The sequence below is a fragment of the Photinus pyralis genome, unplaced genomic scaffold (assembly GCF_008802855.1).
Source record: "Photinus pyralis isolate 1611_PpyrPB1 unplaced genomic scaffold, Ppyr1.3 Ppyr1.4_LG1, whole genome shotgun sequence".
Lineage (NCBI taxonomy): Eukaryota > Metazoa > Arthropoda > Insecta > Coleoptera > Lampyridae > Photinus > Photinus pyralis.
The window spans coordinates 18,499,561-18,511,377 of record NW_022170249.1 but is presented as its reverse complement, the minus strand read 5'-3'; the positions used below and the strand labels follow the sequence as shown (position 1 = coordinate 18,511,377).

The window sequence follows — 11,817 nt, the reverse complement described above, 5'->3', positions numbered from 1 at the left end:
TTAATTTTTAATAACACTAAAAATAATTAATTTTTAGGTTTAAAGTATTGAAGATAAAACGATGTTAGTAAATCCGCGTTTTTCTATCTTTTATCATTTTAAAATTGTGTTTGTGAGATTCAAATTTACATTAAACTATAAAATTAAAGATATTATCAGTCAAAAGTATGGAGTATATCTTATATCTTCGTTAATATGAATTTTGCAGTACATAAAGTATTTTAGTTATACCTTCACGTGTTAAAGTGAAATGGGAAATTTACCTTGTCCGCCTAAGAGGCCTGGTAAGTATCGTAGGCTTTCATCTTCATTCTATGAATAAATAAAAATAACCTTTTGAATAAGGAAGTTTTAAAAAATAGCATTTTCTATCCAACTTACAGCAGTTTTAGTAAAAAGTACAGCTTGTAAGGAATAGGCAGTGCAGTTTTTTTTTCGTTTTCAGAAGTAACTGTTGTGTCGTTTTCTAAATCTTAGAATATTTCAATACTTATATTTAACATCGCCTCATCTTCTGCTAAATTACACGACGAAACAAAATCTTTGATGCAAAATACTCCTCTTGAATCTCACAAACACAATTTGAAAATGGATTACTAACAATTATTTGAAACATAATAATTCTTTTGCGCGTTCACTTATTCTTGAAATCGCGCTATTTACTTCAGCTGCTGAAAAAAAGGAAACAAGAAACCATTTCTTAAAAATTCCTTCTGAAGAACATTTTTGTGTCCTTTGGCCACAATTCATTCGATATATGTGATACAATTATAGTAATAACAAAAAAGTTTCTCGCATGTTGAATTTTTCTCTGCGCGGATAATAAATGCGCGATTTTGTAGGGCCTGTTAAAACTATACTAATATCAGATTAGGCATCATATACGCATAATTGGAGGCGCATATCATTCTAGTTTAAGACACCGAAAGGATTATAATGATATAGTTCCTAGAAAAAGAAATATGATGATGTAAAGATAGAAAAACGCGGATTTACTAACATCGTTTTATCTTCAATACTTTAAACCTAAAAATTAATTATTTTTAGTGTTATTAAAAATTAACGAACACCATAATTTGATTGTGTGTACTATTGAGAAGCTCTCATTGAAATTTCGTGGCTCTATGTTGAACGGATCCGGAGTAAAAAAATAAATAGTGGAGCCGCGCACGGATTTTCCATAAGCCGTAATGTATTTCATATGACTCCTAACGTCACGTGACTTTTTCGAGCGCTCCGGCCTGTAAGTATCGTAGGCCTCGGGGAGATACGTCAATGAAATTCATTGCCGTTGTTACCTTGTGCCTTGTGCTTGCATATGCAGTTGATCTGTTCATTATTTTAATTCATTAATTTAGTTATAGAATCGTAGTGTTAATTTATAGTTAAATAAACAGAAGATCTATAGTGGTGACCCCGATTAAAAAACGAGTTATATACCTATGTGAACAACACGATTAAAAATTCGGTTATCTCGCCTTCGCGCAATTGTCTGCGGTATTCTGATAAAGACACGCCATCTTGTCGATTCGTCGTTTAAAGATAATTTTAAATAACGACCTAATATGCCAAACGATAATCTTCCCGGTCAACCTCCCGCGGCTACTGAAAATGTGCCAACCGCTGTTTCCGTGGATCGTTGTAAATTGCCACCGTTCTGGCGCGCGAATCCTGAACTTTGGTTTGTACAAGTCGAAGCCGTCTTCGCTGTACACCGTATCACAACAGACTCTACAAAATACAATCTAGCTGTGGCGAACCTTGATCCCAATACGGTAGTCGAAGTTGCAGACATTTTGCGTTCGCCCCCGACTGCAGAGAAATATACCGCCCTTAAAACCGCGATACTTGCACGCTTGATGGACTCCGCTGATAGGCAATTGCACAAAGCTCTTACAGGTCTCGAGCTGGGCGACCGCAAGCCCTCACAGCTACTACGGCAAATGCAGCTTTTAGCCGGAGATCGCGCTTCAAATGATGTCCTTCGTGTAAAATGGCTCGACTTATTGCCGCCAACCACGCGACGTTTGCTGCAGGTATTTAAAGCATCCAATCTCGAGGAATTGGCAGTTGCCGCCGACGAAATTGAGGACCTCAACCCGACAGTGGTGTCCACATCAACCAGCAGCTCCAACCTGGCAGCCGTGACGCAGCCATTCAAACCATCGCACCCGCAGGCCGATATGGTTGCCGCCGAGTTGGTTTCATTGCGCACTTCAATCAATCAGCTAACCGCAAATATCAAGTCGCTGGTGGCAGGTGCTCCGCGCACATCAGTTGGGCCACGAAGAGGTCGCAGTCGCTCACGGACGCCATCTCAAGCGCGGGAGAGCTCTTCCACATCTGCTCGATCTGAACGCGTGTGCTGGTATCATAATCGATTTGGCTTGCAGGCGAAATATTGTCACTCCCCATGTTCATACGCCAAGGCTTCGGAAAACTAGGTCCACCGACGCCGCATAAGGTGGTCGCCGTTGGTGAGTTACTCATTGAAAACCGCCTTCTTGTCACAGATAAACGCACATCCATGCGATTCCTAGTGGACTCCGGATCCGTAATCTCACTCATCCCCAGAAAGGCGATATCAAAGCGCCTTCCACGGCAAGAGCTGGACCTGCACGCAGCCAATTCTTCTGTCATCGCAACTTATGGCACGAAAGAATTATCACTGAATATTGGTCTCCGGCGAGATTTTACCTGGCACTTCACCATTGCTGACGTCCAATTGGCAATCCTTGGAGCCGATTTTCTGCAGAATTTTGGCCTTATCATCGACTTGCGACAAAAATGCATTATCGACCCGCTAACATCACTATCGACTCCTGCTCAACTCGCGCCAGCAGAAGTGCATAGCGTGGCAATTGCTCCAGGTGTCAGTGTGCCCGACGGTGACCTTGGGTCCGTTTATGCGCGGCTTGTCCGTGAGTTCCAGAGTTCGCCGGCTAATCGCAAAACGATGGCAGTCCTGTCCGACTTTCCAATACAACACGTCATTGTTACTAATGGACATCCAGTTTTTGACCGTCCCCGTCGCCTGTCTGGAAAGCGTCTAGCAGCTGCGAAAAATGAATTTGAATTACTGTTGAAAAGTGGAGTTATCCGGCCTTCTTCAAGTCAGTGGGCCAGTCCTTTACATATGGTACCAAAAAAAGGTGGCGGTTGGCGAGCGACAGGAGATTATAGACGTCTGAATGCCACCACAGTCCCTGACCGCTACCCTCTACCTATCATAGAGGATCTTCTACAGGAAAGCAAAGGATCGGTATTTTCCGTCGTGGATCTCCATCGCGCTTTCTATCAAATCCCTGTGGCAGCCAAGGATATTGCAAAAACCGCCGTTACAACGCCTTTTGGGTTGTACGAATTTATTGGTATGCCAATGGCACTTCGCAACGCCGCCCAGACCCTCCAGCGGACAATGAATCATCTCCTTAAAAAAATGGATTTTGTCAAATGCTACGTCGACGACATCTTGGTCCATTCCAAATCGCACGAAGAGCACCGGCATCACCTCATTGAACTCTTCACAGTGCTTCAAGCTGCAAACCTCCATCCCAATTGGGCCAAGTCAACACTGGGCGCATCACAGGTAATTTTCGCAGGCTATGATGTTTCGAAAAACGGCTTCAAACCACCCGCTGCCAAGGTGCAAGCGATTCTCGACTTCCCAAAGCCACTCGATTCAACTGAGCTCCGGCGTTTTTTGGGTGTGATGAATCATTATCGTCGTTGCATCCCTCATGCAGCCCACCTGCAGGCTCCATTGACCGAGTTTTTAAAAGGAGCTGCAAAAAAGCAGGTTAAATTACAGTGGTCTGAAGCGGAAGAAAAAGCATTCATCGATTGCCGCGCAAGTATCGCTAAAGCTGTCGGCGCCGCCTTTCTCGAGCCCGCAGCCCGTCTCGCACTTCGCACGGACGCTTCTAGCAACGCCATTGGCGCCGCCCTAGACCAGTGGCAAGAAAACAAATGGGTTCCTTTGGCATTCTTTTCCCGCAAGCTCTCCCCCACTGAGCAACGATACAGCACCTATGATCGTGAGCTCCTTGCAGTGTTCGCTGCAATCAAAAACTTCAGGCGAATCCTTGAAGGACGCCCTTTCACAATTTTCACGGACCATAAGCCGTTAGTATACGCCCTCGCCCAACGTGCAGATAAGGCATCTCCCAGGCAAGTAAATCATCTGGATTTTATCGCTCAATTTGATGCACGATTTGAGTTCACCCCAGGAGCAGAGAACTGTGTCGCTGACGCGCTCTCTCGCTCATGCACCATCGCATGGCCAACTATGTTAGATGCGGCCACAATAGCGACGGCCCAAGTTACAGATGAGCAACTGCCACACTTACTCCGTAAGTCAAAAATCAAACTGCGTTCCCTCAACCTCGACGGCCACATGCTTTACTGCGTGGCTTATAACAATTTATTGAAACCGTACATACCAGTTCAATTACGACGTCAAGTCTTCGATGCTGTTCATAATCTGGCGCACCCAAGTGGTCGCGCCACTGCAAAAAAGATACAAGAAACGTACTATTGGCCCAGCCTAAGAAAAGACGTCTTTCGATGGGCACAGCATTGCGAAAAGTGCCAACGTGCCAAGGTCTCTAGGCACAATCGCGCAGAACTTGGTAAATTCGACACACCGAACACAAGGTTCCAACACATCCATGTGGACCTCATCAAGCTTCCACTCACGGATGGGTTACAATTTTGTTTAACGGTGATAGACCGTTTCTCTCGTTGGCCTGTCGCAGCCCCCATTACAGACAAGTCAGCCGAAGTGGTTGCCCGAGCGCTTTGGGAGAATTGGATTTGTATGTTTGGAACACCGCTCACAATTACATCTGACCAAGGTAAGGAGTTTGACGCCAAATTAATTGCCGCTCTATATCGTAGAATCGGAGCTAAACACCAGCACACGACTCCTTACCATCCTAAGGCAAATGGCATGGTGGAGCGGCTCCACAGAACGTTAAAAACCGCCCTTATGTGCCACCCACAGACACCGTGGCCACAAGCACTGCCCTTGGTTCTCCTCGGCATGCGTACAGTTTTAAAAGATTTGCAAGCCTCACCGGCGGAAATGGTTTTTGGAACCTTGTTGAGAATACCGGGAGAGTTCTTTCGCACCCAAGAACCGCCCGTCTCTGAAACAACTTTTTTGGACAAACTGCGCTGTCTCTCGCAAGCCATCCGTCCAGTTCCTGCGTCGAATCACGCAGGAAGCAAACCATTCTTTTTCACAAGCTTACGCACCTGCACCCACGTGTTCTACAAGATTGGGAAAATACGCAGCCCACTGGAGCCTCCGTATTCAGGTCCACATCTGGTCAAACGCCGTATTAACGATCGCAACTACGTCATCGAAGTAAATGGGAAAGAAAAAACAATTTCCACAGACGACCTCAAACCTGCATTCATTGAATTCTGCGAACCCAGCAAGCCGACTTCTAGATTAATAGACAGCAGTCCAACTCCACCTCTGTTACAGGATCCTCAGGTATCGCCGCCAAAACCAGCTCGAATGTCACATGCTACAAAAAGAAAAATGGTGTCGTTCCCTGCATCTTCAGAGCAGCTCACTGGGGAAGGAGTGGATGTAGCGCCGGTACCAAAGCGGCGATCACCAAGATTGCGCTCTAAGACCGATAGAGGGCGTCATGAAAAATGAGGGAGATACGTCAATGAAATTCATTGCCGTTGTTACCTTGTGCCTTGTGCTTGCATATGCAGTTGATCTGTTCTTGTTCATTATTTTAATTCATTAATTTAGTTATAGAATCGTAGTGTTAATTTATAGTTAAATAAACAGAAGATCTATACATGTTCAAACTTGTCTTTAAAATGATCTTCGGATTTATTTATAGTAAGTATTTTTCATGAAAAAACCGCTAAAACTTCTACACGATTTAAAAATTTTCGTGTGATTATGCCTCTATATACAGATCAATCACTACCGCTGCTGGCTAATTCAACATCAATCATACAATCTATCATCTTTCAAATAAATTGTTTACATTTTCTGATATCTCATCCATTATGAACCTAACGCGCTAACAAAGTGACGGATAAGTCTTCGGCAAAAGAAAAAAATAGAACATAAAGATACTGATTCAAACTGTCGGCAAATTTGTTTCCTGCTTATTAACAGTAATTGCTGATCTTGGACTAATATTTATTTTAACGATCATTTAATTTATCGTAACTAATTTTTGTTCTGTTTCTTTAATCGTTATATTAGAGCAAACAGTGTGAGCGCGGTATTTTTATTACAATAACTAATAAGTAATTGATTTTAACCGAAAAAAGAATGCAGTCAGACAACATAGCATAATGAAGTGTCAATGTCAACAAACATGCCCTACATATCTGTTACAACCAAATTCCATCGATCGAAGAAGTGGGCGCAAATTTGAGTTTTGTTGTAGTTTGTGAGGTATACAGTGCGGACGTGAATAGTCTCCTCTGCCCTCTTCTAAATTGGTAACGGTTTGAGATATCGATTTGAAATGTGGGGCCGAAGGGAAGGGGGTGAGTAAGGTATATTTGACAAAAATGGAAAATCAGTATACTTTCTCAAATGCTTGCGGAAATTCAAATAGAAGTTTAGGGGATTTGTCACCGAAGTATATTCAAATTTTCACAGCTCTCCACCCAAACCGATGGGGCAAAATTTATTTATTTAAAACAGGTTCTGAATAATAAGCGCTATTTTCTCTCTTATGAACATTTTTTAGTGTATTACATTTCCCATCCAATTCACTATAAAAAAAACAAAGAGAATAATTAAGCTTTACACTCCGTTGATTCATTTCGAATGTAAATACAGTAATGATTGCGATCTCGACTGTTATCCATGTATCATTCTGAAATTTCGTTCCCAACCTAGACACTATATCGATTTCCCTTCAGGGCGTGGTTTGTTTCGCGTTTTCAGTACATCTGCAGTTTCAGTGTGCAAGTGGAACGATGAACCCTTTACCTTTCCATTGATTACTAATGTAACGATGTTTCTGCATTTGCGTGTAACAGTCTGTACAAGACACAACGGAGATTATAATAATCTATACAATTGACGAGAAGAGCAAATTTATTTGAATACCAAGGAGCTGATATCGCTGTATTTTAACGATCATCCAATCACGATTTCATGTTATCTAAATTAGCACATAAAAACTTAATGGACGTATCTCCTTTTTAAGACATACATATTTTCCAATAGTTTTCTAGTAATTGTAACTCATTTGCTAACACACATACGTGAACTTTTAATTAAACAAAATTAACGCCTCGGAGCTAACTTTAATTTATGGGCTTGACCTTTTGACACAAAGTTAAAAGACCGAAATTTAATGTTTTACAGGGATATGAAATCGGAAGCACTTTAAAGACATCTAAACATTACTTCACTTTAGGACATTCAAATCAAACAGAGTAACTTCCATTCAATATTTGTCGTAGACACATGAAATGTACCACTGAAGTTTCTGACAAAGCGATCGTCGTCTCCAACTTTATCTAAAAGCTGAAACTGAAATTTGATAATGTTGACAAACATTTACTCACTCTACCTCGCGCCTTTTAATGAAAATCAATAATGAACGCTGATTTCTTTAATGCGAGCAGTATCGTCCTTTCTGTTTTTCTGTATAGCAACAAAAACCAATAGAACGAAAGGCGAAGAGCTTCAGAAGTTTTATTTACACGAGTTTAGTAGGAATTTAATTTCCGTGTTAAGGCGTTCATGCAAACATCTCGTAGTCAGGACTTTTTCAATTTTGTAGCAAATCTTAAACTTGGATTTATTTTGTGTTTCATCTTCTAGAAAATAAGAAAACAGATTGTTTCCACTATATTTGCGAGGGATGTTCAAATCATTTTAATTTTATTAGGACATTAACAAATTAATCATTATTTCGGACTACCCATTTACTATCTTTCCATTAGCTTACTGATTCCTATTTCGTGAAACGGTTTTGGTTCTTCCACAAATCCATAAATGCGATAATAACAGAATTGAAGTTAAATTTCTTCCCTAGAAGTTCTTTTAAGGGACACAAACGGATCAAAATCACATCCCTACCATTGATGTACACCCTTCAGCGTAACTTATAGTTCAAATTTGATCGCAATATCTCAAAAACTGCTGGAGATATAAAGAAAAGACTTAAAAAATCTTGAAATTTTAACACCCTGTGCATCGGTAATGGAGCGTTTACGGACCTATGTTTATATAAACTTTTACTCATACAATAGATTCAAGAATTAGTCCTTTCCGTATTTACATCATATCTAGGAACAGCCTGTATACAGAGGGTATTTACGTCCGAGCTCAGTAACATTTAAAATTAGGAAATTTCGCACTTTAAATGTGAAATGTTGGCAATCGACAGTATTCTACAAAAAAACAAAACGGACCAACCACCAACCACAAAAGATATTTCCTAATTTAAACAAGTTTGTAGTAACAAAAGCGTTAAATTCACTTTCAACACACACTGTACAAAACGCAAGTGTGCGTGCATTTTATGCATCTATTTACATTAAAGCAACATACCATTAAAAATTGTACATCCTTATATTGAACAGAATACAATATTCGTAGTGCTCACACAACACATAATAGCGATGATATGAAAGTAATATTAAAATTCGCATAATTTGTAAACAATCCCTATTAAAGCGATTTATAACGGCAATAACATGAAAAATACATACGTTCTTAAACGCGAACGTAAGCCATTCGAACGAATCTGACACGATAATAATAAATTGCGCAAACTGATTGAACAAAGCAAGCACTTTATTTATTGACCATACATAATTTATATACACACTTGATTGATGGCAATTTCATTTAGTAAATCTACGCATACACATCTCCCTAAATACGACATGGAAAAACGTTCACATAATTCGTCTCCCTAAAGTAAATGGCTCCTGCTCCTGGAGTCCACCACGCCCGCTCTTGAAAATTGCTTAATTACACAATATACAGGGTGTCTTAAATTGAGTAGGATAACATGGCTATCTTTGTTATTATTATACTTACAGATTCGGTTAAATTGGCAAAGTTGTGTAGTTTTTTTGTGCTAATTTCCGATGTGATATTTTGAAAAAATAATTGGTTTCGTAAATAATTCAAAAGAAGTGAAAATCTCCATTTTTAAAAAAAATCAAATATTTTAGTAGCAAAGAGAGCTATCGAAAAACGTTTCAAATAAAAGTTGCAAGATGGGATGGGATAAATTCAATGAACGTGGAAACAAATTTTTTCAAATGGCGGTTTTCGAGTTATTGACATCAACTTCCTTATTTTAAATGGACGCCATATTGGATTTTTACGTCACTCGATACTACTACAGTGATACTAAACACTTACTATTTCATTTGAGAATCAACCTTACATTTTTGCCTCGAAGTTTACAATGTATTTCTTATGGCAATAATTCCATGGCCGTGCCGATGGTGACTATTCGAGAAAATAAACGAAAGAATTTGGTTTCAATCATAATCAGCCATGGAATTATTTCCATAAGAAATACAATGTAAACTTCGAGGCAAAAATGGAAGGTTGGTTCCCAAATGACATACTAAGTGTGTAGTATCACTGGTTTTGTAATTTTTTTCTCTATCGAGTGACGTACAATTCCAATATGACGTCCATTTAAAATAAGGAAGTTGATTTCAATATCTCGGAAACCGCCATTTGAACAATTTTTTTTTCTGAGCATTGAATATCCCATCGAATTTTGCAACTGTTATTTGAAACTTTTTTCGATAGCTCTCTTTGTTACTAAAATATTTGAACTTTTTCAAAATGGTGATTTTCACATTTTTCCAATTATCTACGAAATCAATTATTTTTTTCAAAATATCGCATCGGAATATCCATCAGCATCAAAAACTATACACAACTTTGCCAATTTAACGGAATCTGTAGGTATAAAAATACCAAAAGATAGCCATGCTATCCTATTCAATTTAAGACACCCTGTATAGGACACTCATAAATGACGTGCTTGGTATTCGGAATTATTACAACTATTAAAATTGGACAATTTCATGTTTGTGAATAAATTATTTTCTCTGCACAGAGGTGGTCAATTTTTATCCTTAGGGTAACTGTTAAACTATAAGTGATAAGAGAAAAAAATTGACAGTCTCGATATGTTTATTTTTTAGATAGACCTGATGTGAAAACCAAAATGGTCTACAGTCTTTGAGTTATGGGCAATAGGTGAATTCTTCGATGTTTAGATGAAAGCCTATAATTTCTTTGTTTATAAAGTTATCGGAAATGTGTATTACATATGATTGCTGCATAATCCACAGTTTTCCAAATAAGTACACGGAGTCAACTACAAAAGTTATCGGACCTCATTTTTTAAATGGAACACCCTGTATAATAATAATAATAATGTAAATACTCTATGATAGTGCTGCGACTATATCAGATTCGTCAAGTAGCGTAGATAAAACGAACACTAAAGAAACAAAACAAAAACATGTACTACAAAAGAAAAAAAGTAGTAATAGTTACAGGTGCCATTCCGCACTTAAAAATTCATTTTTTTATTCTCCTTTAATTATACAATCTGCCATAGCTTATTTAGCAATAAGTATTTAATAGGATTGAATTAATTATTACAAAATGACATGTGGGGCAGAATTCCATCGAAGTCTCCCCTTACATTTTTAATATGTGATGTATGCTATGAAGATAATATAGGTATAGTATTTGACAAAAGCAGTTTACAGTTTATGTTAAAATCTTGTAGGTAAGTCAGATGGTTTGAAACGTTTAAGTCTTCTGGGTTCATCATTATTGTCCATAAGCTGGTGCACAGAATCGTTGGGGGGAACGCTCAGTCTGTCTTTGTATCTTACACTGAAGTTTTTAATTTCACTTTTCACTGTGGGAATTTGTAGATCACTTAAAATCACCTTATTTGGGACGTACCATGGCGCATCAACGATCATTCTCAGTACTTTATTTTGGAACCGGTCAAGCATTGCTAGGGTGGAAGTAGCTGCAGTGCCCCATAGGGATATCCCGTAAGTCCATATTGGTTTAAGAACTATTTTGTAAATTAGTATTTTATTTTCCAATGATAGTTTAGATTTTCTACCGATAAGCCAATATAATTTTTGTAGTTGAAGGCCGAGTTGCTTACGCTTGGTAAATATGTGGGTTCTCCAGGTGAGTTTCCTATCTATATGTAGACCCAGATATTTGACCGTCTCTGAGTGTGGTAGTTGGTGTCCGTTGAAGTTCACTGGAGGGCAATTTTCTTTCCTCATTGTGTAGGTTACATGTTGGGATTTAGTTTCGTTCACTCTGATACGCCATTTTTTGGCCCACCACTGGATTTTGTTGAGGTGAGCTTGGAGATATCTTGAGGCAGCTTGTGGATTGACATGAGAGGCCAAAATGGCCATATCGTCTGCATAGGTCGCTGATGTTGTTAGACGTGATGTGGGTAGGTCAGCGGTGTATATTAAATATAGGATAGGGCCTAAAGCGCTGCCTTGCGGTACGCCGGAGGAGATGGGGTGTAAATTTGTATTTTCATCTTTGTATTTGATTAAAAAGTGCCTGTTTGTGATGTATGATTTTAGTAGTTCAAACATCTGGTAGGGTAGGAACAGTTTGAGCTTATAGCATAAACCTTGATGCCAAACTCTATCAAAGGCTTGTTTGACATCCAAGAACACTGCAGAGCAGTATCTTTTTCCCTCCAAGTCTCTGTAAATCTTGTCGGTTATTCTGTGTACCTGCTCCACGGTACCATGTTGTTTACGGAACCCGAA

General features: G+C 39.3%; 1 long non-coding RNA gene across 1 annotated transcript; it reads right to left on the bottom strand.

The window, feature by feature from the left end:
- Window positions 1-5,757: 5,757 nt before the first annotated feature.
- LOC116158978 lies at window positions 5,758-8,969 on the bottom strand. The gene is made up of 2 exons (XR_004142870.1): window positions 8,561-8,969; window positions 5,758-7,824 (listed from the first exon to the last, which is right to left on the bottom strand). It is a non-coding gene; the product is annotated as an uncharacterized LOC116158978 (long non-coding RNA).
- Window positions 8,970-11,817: the final 2,848 nt, after the last annotated feature.